The 11323-nt window shown below is 35.0% G+C and overlaps 1 pseudogene; it reads right to left on the reverse strand.

Annotated features, from left to right (window-relative positions):
* Positions 1-615: 615 nt before the first annotated feature.
* LOC125594338 lies at positions 616-4928 on the reverse strand (annotated as a pseudogene).
* Positions 4929-11323: the final 6395 nt, after the last annotated feature.

The following is an 11323-nucleotide window of genomic DNA, read 5'->3' on the forward strand; positions in this document are numbered from 1 at the left end:
ATATGAAGAGGAAAGTGCTGTGGTGCCGACGTTGGTTGGGGTTGGTTACTTCACGGCAACGCGTGTTTTAAACTAACTGACTGCTTTTTTTTCACTCAGATATTTTCTATGTTGATTGTGTTACAGTTACAGATTAACAAAGGTCTAATGGTGGAAGTAATGATCAAGTGAGTTTTTTCTGATAGTATGAAGTTTAGAGTTTGGTTTCTTATGATTTCAATTTTGACTAAAGAAACGTAAAGGCTTCATGGGATTTTCGATTTTGATTTTCACCTACAAATCCGTGATTTTTGTTCATATCATCTTAATGTGATTTATTTTTATATTTTTGCAATCCACCTGATCGACCCCATGGCTCCTCTCACGTGTTGTTTTTTTTTTCCTTCATTGACATCATAAATTTGATTCTCTAAGACTTACAACAACTTATTTATGAGTTTTTTTTAAATATACGATCCAAACAGTTATAACCTGTAACATATTTCTAAAAGAAATCATAGTTGGTTTTCATCAATTAAATTCCTTAAGTTTTTGAGCATATAAAGATACAGTCCAACAGTAATATAACATGTTCCTAATAACTGTAAGCATATAAAACCCACGCCCACCAAAAATGGGACACTCTACAACTCCAAATGTTCGGTTATGAGTTTTATAACATTTCATGTTAGCATTTTCCTTTTCATCAGTGACTTGTAACTTTTTCCTACACTATAGTGAACAAATCTAATGCTTGCTCTTTTCGCTTTCTCTCACTCAGCTTTCATCATCATCATCATCATCATCATCATCAAGGTAGTGCCCGTGTTCTACTGACCGGTTTTTCAGTCTCTGGAATATATCATCTAATGACTGCGGCCTTGATGGATTCATCACTCTTGTGCTGGTTGCTGTTGTTGTTGATTCTGGACCTTGCCTTAGTGGAAGAAACTTCTTGTGGCTACATTCTCTTTAAAACTCTGGATTCCTACTTTCATGTTTTCTCCATGTTGAAGCCAAACGAGAAGACGACTCTCCTGATCCTCCTCCACCTTCGCCATTACTTCGTCCCGAACTGTCTGTTTCGAGTAAAGACACTTTAGCTGAAGCCATGTTCTCTGACTTTGAGACAGGGGATGGCGGAGTATCGGTTCTGTTGTTCTCTGATAGCTGCATATTTGTTAGGATTGCTTCTCTAGCTGATCCGTATCTACGGAAATATCATCATTTGATGAACTTCCTTTCATTGTGTCATAGCTGGACGACATCTTCATTTCAACTGAAGAATGTTCCTGCTCCAAAGATAACAAAATATAGTCAGGCTTTTGGAACAAGGTTAAAATTGGTTAGAAGTTGACATAAACTACAGAGAAATTGCTTCCTTGTTCAACGTCTCAACATCGTTGAAGTTCCTTGCTAATGGAAGAACAAGCTCGCCAACCTTTGTCCTTCCTCAAGCCATGTTCGTTCTTAACGATATATAAGAGAGGAATTATATTAAAGTATGAGTTATCGATCAAAGCTCACATAGAAACAGATGACTATGGTTTTCTCTTTTACCTTTCTTCAAAATCATTAATCCCGAAGGATCAAAACCGTCCATATCGTCGGTCTCTGTTTGAAATTTAAACTTTTTCCAGCTACCGAAGTAATTAAAATACGCGATCAAGAAATTGCTTGCAACCATAGTGTGTAATAACCATTATGAGAGGATATTTTTCATTGAACCGTTGTCCAAGACCGGAACAGCGTCATCGATTCTACCCATTTTCTGCAGAACCAAATGAAAACCAAACGCAATTATAGCGCCGGCTTCTTTAGACTTCTAGACCAGGAAATGCACAAAGGGAGATTTATAAGTATTACCTTCTCAAATATAGTTCGGAACGAAGTTGAATGAGATTAATGAAATTATAAGATATTGGCGGCGCATATCGAGCAATCATCCTACAGAGATACATACAAAACATTTTTATATAAGCATCTACCTTATTTTTTTCTTTCATAAATAGGAGAAGAAAAGTTATCACTTACGAGCAAATCATTAGTAGATTAACAGAACTTGTTTGTCGAGGGGTCAAGGAATAAATCATCAGCATCCCAATTTTGAAGAGTGAATAATATGTACAGATACACATATACACTAAAGGTACAAAAGCAAATGCCTGAAACCAAAATGATCAGGATTTAAGTGCAAAGAAGCAAGAGAGGTTTAACCTAAATGTAGAGTACCAACGTACCTGCACTAGCAGTTCATCGGATTTGACAAACCTAATAGGATTGAGAAGAGAGATAAGTCCAGTTTACTAAGAAGGAGAGTTGCCTCAGCTAAAAGAATTGCAGCTGACATAATCCCCGTAACTATTGCTAACATCATTTGTATATGTTTCTTCAGCAGACACCTCCATATAAATTCTGGCAAAAGCAACAATTAGCAAAGTATTGTCATGCATTTTAACCAATCAATCAAATCCCAATTTAAACAAAACAATGAAATCTTAATTTAGAAAAAAACAATCAATCCAATTAGCAACCCCTCTAGAGGATGTTTTCATACTGTATTCTTTCCGAAGTGGGTATCTTTATGAACTTTCATATTTAAGCAACGCGTTTATCAGGTTCAGAGATCAAATGACTTAATGAGTACAGAATGTGTAAAGGAGGTACCCAATGTATCAAGAAGATTCCTCCATTTTCCGCTTCGACTGGTTCTGAAGCTCGAAATATATTTCCTGAAAATTGGTGCATGAAAGCTGTTTAAGGTAGAGATAAACGACAAAGAGATTTACATATTGTATGAGAGATGAAACGCCACCCACCATCCAGTTGAATCACGCCCGTTCATAGTTCTTCATTGTGTCTTCAAGAACAGGGCCTCTGTAACATACGTCAGATACTCGCTGCAAACAACCATAGTGACACATAAGTACAAATTTCTAAATAATGCAGCAGTTACAAAGTCTATAAACTGAACGAGATTTTCTAAATATTGCCATGAGAAAGCTCTCCATACCTTTTATATCTATAATATTCCTCTTTAGCATTTCGAAGGTGCCGCCTTAATGTTGCCATTGATTTCTCATCTGTATCATAGTCCATATCGTTTTCACCCAGTTGACCACCTTGAGGCTTAAATGATGGGTCTTCCCTAAACTGGTATATAGAATCATCATTGAAACACCACTGTGTGTTCATAATATAAGGATTGGGGGGAAGTTACCATCTTAGCCAGCATAGCATCGATCACATTCATGTATGGTCTCATAGGATCACGCTTGGACATCTGAGTAGAAGTCGCTTGAGCAACCTAACAAGGCATTGGTTATGACGTGATTAAAAATTCTGACACGCAGACAGTCACGGTTCTTAAGGGGGCAAAGCGTACACTTATTTGGATTGCTAAAACCTTAAGGTACTAACTACATGAAGAGATCTAAGGTGACATACAAAATGAGAGTCATGATCTTAGGTGACATACATAATCTACTCTGAAGCACAGAGGCAATATCTGAGAAAGGAGAAAACAAAGTTGCTTAGCCCAAATAATACTTACTACAATCGCGTTTGAAAGTTCTTGATGGGCATTATCAAGTTTCACAGCAATTTTGGCAATCTTGTGAGAGAGAACTTTTTGGCGGGTGGTCCAGTCTGCATTCCTCCACAGCGTCTTAGGGATTTCGCTCAAGCCAAAGCCAAGAAGAAATGCACCAGTGACCAGCCCAAAGGTATTTGAGCATGCCATAGCATAACCAAGAATGCTCCCTTTCCTGTCAACATACAAGAAAGCCACGTCACATACTTCCATGAACTGCCATATACTGCTAAATTAATAATGAGCGACTAAGCATCTTCTAAGAGAATAGCTGATGAAAGTCTGGAGAGATACGGAAGCCAATACATAAACAGATTCGATCATGAAGGAACAGTTTACCAGTTCCTGTGCATCATGATGAGAAGGATAAGACCGAGAAGACCAACGAATCCGAGAACAAGATAGAAAACTAAGTTGACATGCAGGCTAGTCTTCAGTCTCTCTGAGACGGTAAAGTCCCCAGCATCTTCGAAACCCTGAATAAGGGGCACCACAGCCCTGCTTAGAGAAAGCATAGTTTAATATATGAGGTAGATATACCCTAGTTGCTAAAAAACAATGACGATGGATTGTTAGGGGTGCACTTGAAATACTACCAACAAGGCCAGATCTACATCAGAACCATATGAAAGGCAAACTTCCATTGGTTTACACGTAAAGATAACTTGTTTGATCACAAACGGGACACATGCTGTCATGCTGAAAGATGGATTTGATCAAAGGGAGGGCACATTATACTGATTTGAACAAAGTGTAAGAAGAGTAAAGGCACAGAAGGAAGTTGAGGAGTTCATACCAGGTGAGAAGGAAGGTACTCCAGTATGACCAACTCCACAAGAAGGAAATGGCACCATTCTCAGGATGATTAGGTGGCAGAGACAGTGTCTGCAAAATACAAAATGATTCCTTATTCTGATAGTTCACTTGAGCGAGTCTTTCAGATAAATAAGCCTACATTCTTCAGCTAAATCTCAAACCTATTGTAACCTCTTATCGATTTCAATTCCACATCAAACAACACGACTCTTCGCATTATATAATCCAGATGCAAAGCTTTCTGCTCGTAAACTAACAGTTCGATCGTAATCGGAACCAAATGTTTACCGTCCATATGTCGGCAGGAGCGAGGATGATGACGGAGACGGAGCAGAACCAGGTGTATCCGACGGTGATTAGAACGTACCGAGGAATCTCAGGTCCGGCGAAGTAACGGAGCGTGAATACAACTAATCCTAGGGTTAGAGGCAACGAGATCAAGTAGAATACCCACATCTCTCTGTCTACGATCGATTATCAGCGAGAGATCGCTCGACTCGTTTATGTGGACGTACGCGTGAGAGTTACGCGCCGTTGAGGAGAAGCTCGTCCTTTTTTTCGTCGTTTCAGTTTTCTACTTTTCTTTTCTTTAGTGGTTCGGTTCGGTTCGGTTCAGTTCGGTTCGTAGAAAACCCTGTACTGTTTGATTGATTTAATCGAAGGTAATTAACTTCAACAAAAGTTAGGCCCATAGGAAGGAACTGGGTAACCTAGGCAAACATTATCTCAGATATTGGTAACTCGCCAACTGGGCCTAATACACCTACACCCAATATTGTTTGTGAATTCGTTATGGACCATGCAATCTATATGATAATATGAATATAAGGGTTTTATTAACCCTGGTAAACTCTATCGGCTATCCGCCGGTCCAAATGCATTTAGTGCTTTAGAATGGATTAATTCGAAAGTATATCACTTTATCTTATTCAGATTTGAACCATCTATACTATTATTTATAAAATAATTTAGCTTATTTGTTATGTTTTAATTATGTTTAATCTGAGTCACTAATTTATTAATAGTTTTTAGTTGAGTCCATAATTTATTAATTTGAATAAGATAATTATAAAATATGTAATCAGATATATAATTATTTTGATTTTGCTTATTTGTCATGTTTTCCATGATTTTAGTCAATTTTGCTTATTTATCATGTTTTTCATGATTTTAGTCAATTTTGCTTATTTGCCATGTTTTTATCAAGTTTGAGCTTAGTCATTGATTTATTAATAATTTTTAGTTAAATCACTAATTTATTAATTTAAAAAAAAATCTGTAATGAATTTTATATATAATTAAAAACAAATTTTGATTTAATAATATTTAAATATATATGTTATATTAAAATTCTTATTTTCTTATTTGTCATATTTTATTATGTTTTAAGCTTTTATATAGGTCATTGATTTATTATTAGTTTTTAACTGAGTATTTATTAGTTTTCAAAAAACCCGTAATGAATTTTATATATAATAAAACACGAATTTTATTTTAATAATTAAATAATTAATTATAAAATAATATAATAACATTGTGAAAATATATTTAAAAATTAATAGAGTTCTTATATATATTATGTTGCTATCTGAAAACAATATTTTTTAATATAAAGTTAAAAAATTAAGATATAAAATAATTTATAATTAAATATTAGTCAAATAAAAATATTTATATAAAGATATTTTCTAAATTATTTCTAATATATGAGTGTTTAAAAACCTTTTAACACAATAATAAGTATATAATTTGATGAACGTTTTTGACATATATAAATAATTTGATGTTTGATTTAATTATTTAAAATCATAAATAATAACTTAACTTGTGGCTGAGTTCAAAACAAATTTTTTTGCTTTTACTTTAAACCAGTTTAAGTTTAATCCGTGAAACACTATAACTTCAGTTGGTGACCACTAGAAGAATGAAAAAAAATAAAAAAAATGAAAAATAAAATTTCGTTCGCGGAATTGAAAAAATAAAAAATAATTATGAATTTTTATTCAATTTGTTCTTTATCAAAATTGCATAGGAAATTTTTTTCTTATAAATTCATTCTTCCATGGAAAATTTGTGGGATTTACCAATTAGAGTTTTTTATGCCGATTTTTGGATTAATAAAATATAAAATAATAAGTATTTGTAAGATGATTATGCCTGCATGTGCGGACAAAACACCTAGTAATAACGTAGTTTCAAATAAAAATCGGCAAATTTACACTGAATCTCAAGAGGTTACCGCCATATTATCATCGCTTGGTTTGCATTCCCCAATACCATTAATCTGAATAAGAATGTTATTAAACCGAAGGATGGATTTAATTTGTATTTGTTTCTACCTATAATATACGCGTGAAGGTATTTGACATGATTCACGTTTGTCAAACGTGTTTCCAGGTCAGCTAATCTACTGATTGATGTACGATAAATTGCATTTATTCAGTTTCTTCTGGGAGGTCAACATCCATATTTCAAAAAATATTGTCTAATTCGTAGTTGACAAGAATTCCATACCCACTTAGAAGTTTAGATAATACTCCGTTTATTAAAGCATATTATAGATTCGATTGGGTTTTTAATCTTTGGATGGTCTAAGATTACCAATTAAAAGTTTAATTTATTGCATCGGCCGTCCTTCCTGTCCATCCATATCCCTTACCCTTAGCCAGATCCAACGATAGATTTTGGTCTTGTGATAGAGCCGACAAGATCTCGACACGTGAGCACTCGCCAACCGGTTCACGTGTATAACCCTCTCATGCCTGCAGCCAGAAAGAATCATATACCGCCGAGCCCACCTTTGCTTTTATTTGTTTTCTTCTCTGTTTCTGGCACTAAATTTTTTTGTTTTCCAACAGGTTTAAGTCACTGATTTAAAATATTTAATGACTCGTGTAGGACCCATAATTCAGAAGGCATCAAATTAACGAAGACGGACGACATAAGTGAGCTCAAAACTGATCCACGTGGAATTAAAGCCGTACTGAATAAGAGAAAGATAAACCGACTCAATGTAGTATTCATGAATAAATGAATAAAGGATTCAAAGTTTATATGTGTTACAAGTTCGAACTTTTTTATATCCAATTGAACTAAGTTGGATTCAATCGAATTATTACATTCGACTAGAGATTTTTCCGGGCTACGCCCGGATTTTTTCCATAAATTTTAATTAAATTTTAAATTATTAGAAAAAATTGTAAACTTTTTATTGTTTTGGTGACTACAATTTTGAAATAATTAAAATTCAATTTATATTTATTTTCAATATCAGAAAATACATATAAGCTGGTAAGCATGTTGAATAATTTTTTAATTAAGTCTTAGTTAAAATACAATTAATCTGTATGAAAATATGGTTTAATTTTTGTATAATGCAAACTTTGCTTTAATCTTAAAGTCAACCAATATGCATTTTAAAATTTAACTATTGATTTGAATGCATTCAGCAAATACCTTAGAATCAACATAAACTTGTATCTAAAATAATCCTTAGCAAACCCAAAAAAAATCTTATTTTATTTTAGGCTCATTATTCTCAATTTATAGTGGAACGACCAGTAAAACGACCAAACAAACATCCGGTAAGCATGTTCTATCCCAGATTAAAGAGTAAATAAATTACTATGGAACAGAGTCAAACAGCTGTAAAATTTTAGCTTGAGGATGATAAATGAAAACATTCAGAAAGCCAAGCTCTTAGCTTTGTTCTGTATTTTCCGCTGCTACATATTTTCTTAGAAAGTTATTATTGATGTCGTAACTAACCACATAACTTTACTAACACTCTTAACACTATTGATAAGAATAACTTCTGCAACCAGAACATAGTTTATTTGGCTAGCAATGCACATAATATTAATATCCCATAAAGACTGTCACATTTAAGTTTGTTCAAATATTCAACAACTCCTAAAACGTGGGGAAAAAACTTCAGCAATATTAATCTGCCAAACTCTATCCGGCTCCAACCCGTATTAAGTTAATGCAAAGTTGTCATTTCTGAAACAAATTCATTATTATAGTTTACTTTCTATTTGTCTGTAAGAAGCAACTAAATTAAGTACCATGATTTGTTGGATGATCTCATAAAAAGAGATTGACACTCACATAAATGAATGGCTCATTTGTTTATCTCTCATCTTAGTAACGTACACACAGACCGTCATGCATTCAATCTGTTACGATACCATGAATCTTTGAAGCTTAAAAGTACCAGTTTGAAATTAAACAAACTACTGTAATATTGGCAGAGTTTACATTTTCTGACAGAACAAAGAAAGCCTCAATAAGAGATAATAAAGCTCTGAGTTCCCGGGAAAAGAGGGGACGGAGGAGAGACCCCTATGGCAAGATCACCGAGGTTTACAGTGGATTATAGCTGCAGTATGATCTAGTTTCTTTCCGAAGGAGCTTCAATACCATGTTTATTCTCTGCCTAATAATGTGTTCCTCATGTTATGTTTTCTTTTTGAATCCAATATTGCTACCATCAATTGCAGAAGTTAGTGATCTAAGAACCTATAGAACACAGAGAATTTAAGCACCTGCCATGGAAACTGAACTTTGGATCATCTTCTGTGTATTGCTCAGTGTTTTCAGCTCCTGGAAATATGTGACACCCAACCTACTTATTAAGCGGGAGAATTCTTTAGCAAGAAAGTTCCAATGAGCTACATCTCCGGCAGCCAGCTTTTTTAGTTCCTCTCCTGCGAAAAAGAAATTCTATCCGGTAACCTATGAAGATATTAAAATATATGTGTGAGTATAAGCAATTCAGGGATATGAAAGAACCTATGTTGTGTATATTATTGCATGCATATATAACTATGAGAAGAACGATGAAACTCAGGAAAGCAATAAACAAAAAAAGAGGATGGCGTCTCTTACCTTTCATATCCAGGGATAATGAAAAGATTGCAGAGATCGGACTGTGACAGCTGAAGGAATATGTTATACACATATCAGCACAATTTTGCTTCTTGCAACAGATAGCTCATCGGCTTCATCCACCATCTTAAATACAACATCTTTTCGTGTTACACTTGAAGCTTCTTCACTAACCGATTTGTTTTCAGATTTCTCAGGTAGAACTGAAGGAGACAAAACCTCAATTCAAGATGCTGCTGTGTAGACGACTACCTGCAGTAAACACATGACCTGAAACATACAAAACATATAACTTGATGGTCGAAGCGCTGCAGGAGCTTTGCGGTGAAAAGCATAGTAATATCAAAGTTAAGACACACCCTTGACCTAAGATTGTAAAGCAACAATTGAAAGCACCAACTAACTTGAAGAAAAACTATTAAAACTATAACAAATAGACTTGCTGAATGTATAAACCATCAATTTGAACCAAAACTTACATGATTAAAATCACAAAACAACGATAAGATATAGAGTATGTCTCTCTCTTGGAATGAAATAAATGATGTATAATCTAGAAGATGAGAACCTGATTTCTAAGAGATGAACTCAAAATTCATTATGATCACCACTGATGAAACTGTACGGGAAAAAAACACATTCGTCTGGCACCAAAAAGTCAAGAATGGATTTGATACCCGATACAATCAGTAGAGGAACGGTCAAAGCCACTGCACCCAGCCCAGGTGGATCCACTAAAGATATATTTCCTCCTCCAACAACAATAGCAACCTGTTGTAAAAGTATAAGAAGATTAAGACATCATACATGACCTTGTAATGCCCATGACCCAGACACAACATCCTACTTCACGTATGTTACAACACTTGCGAGCTTTAATTTGGCGTTACCAAAGAATCAATCAGTGGTTGCTTATAACTGATGTGCAAATAAGCTTTTAATTTTTTTTGGTGATTGCAAAATCGATTAAAATCAAAGATCAGTGTGGTTAAGACTGTGTCAGAGCATTTTTGTTGTTAAGAAGGAAGGATTATAGGGAACTAACCCGATAGATATAAATCGAGAACACATTTTGTAACTTCTACACAGTTATTATTGTACTTAGTGTACAAAACATTTCCATCTAATCATACTTTCTCAATCAACATGTCTAGGAAAGAGCTCAACGCATAATACCTAGCTACTTATAACTCATGAATCCATGGTTACAGAGTTACCCAATCGCAGTAAGATCAAAAATGTGTCGGAGAATAACCTCAATGCCAAGCCGATTCACTGCTGAAACCTCTCTTGCAATCGCCTAGCGAGAAACAGGATGAGACATGTGAAGAAGGAAACAGAGAACAGAAAAAAAAGATGAAACCTTTGGATCAATATTATGCTCCTCGTCTCCAGTAAGAGCTGCTCCACTGACTTTAAGTCTTTTAAGCAAAACCCTTCTCCATCGAAGGAAGGCATTCCAGGAAAGATGACTGCCCCTTTTAGGCCACTGAAAATTACAATGATGGCAACACAATTTAATAAACACAACCAGAGTTCCACAGTTCAAGATTCACTTCAACCAATTAAAGTTCAGATTTTGCAATATATATTAATCAAATCTTAAACCCTATAGCCTTGTGTTCAAAAAAAAAACCTATAGCCAAAAAGTGCTACATTGACCATTTTTATGAAACTTTGTGGACGTTAAGCTTAGCAACTGAAGATTAATAATACCTCTCGTTCAAGGACTCTGGAGTTGAACCATTATTCAAGGATAAAGACGAAGAGCAGCTGATAAGTACAGAACCTGATTGAGCCAACACGCCGGCGGGAGGAAGAGGTAAACTCCGGTGAAGGTTTTCTAGTTTTTTTCATTGGAGCAGAGATCGAACATGAAGTTGGGTGTCGTTGCCAGCGTCAGGATGTACGTGGCAGACGGCTACGCCGTTGGTTGCTTTGGTAATCCATGACGGTGCAACTGAGGAGGATATGGCAGATTTGTACAGGATAGATTCAGAATATGAAAAGATTTTCTTGACATTTATTGATGGTGAACACTGATTT

This window comes from Brassica napus (genome assembly GCF_020379485.1).
Source record: "Brassica napus cultivar Da-Ae chromosome A6 unlocalized genomic scaffold, Da-Ae chrA06_Random_10, whole genome shotgun sequence".
NCBI classification, from domain to species: Eukaryota; Viridiplantae; Streptophyta; class Magnoliopsida; order Brassicales; family Brassicaceae; genus Brassica; species Brassica napus.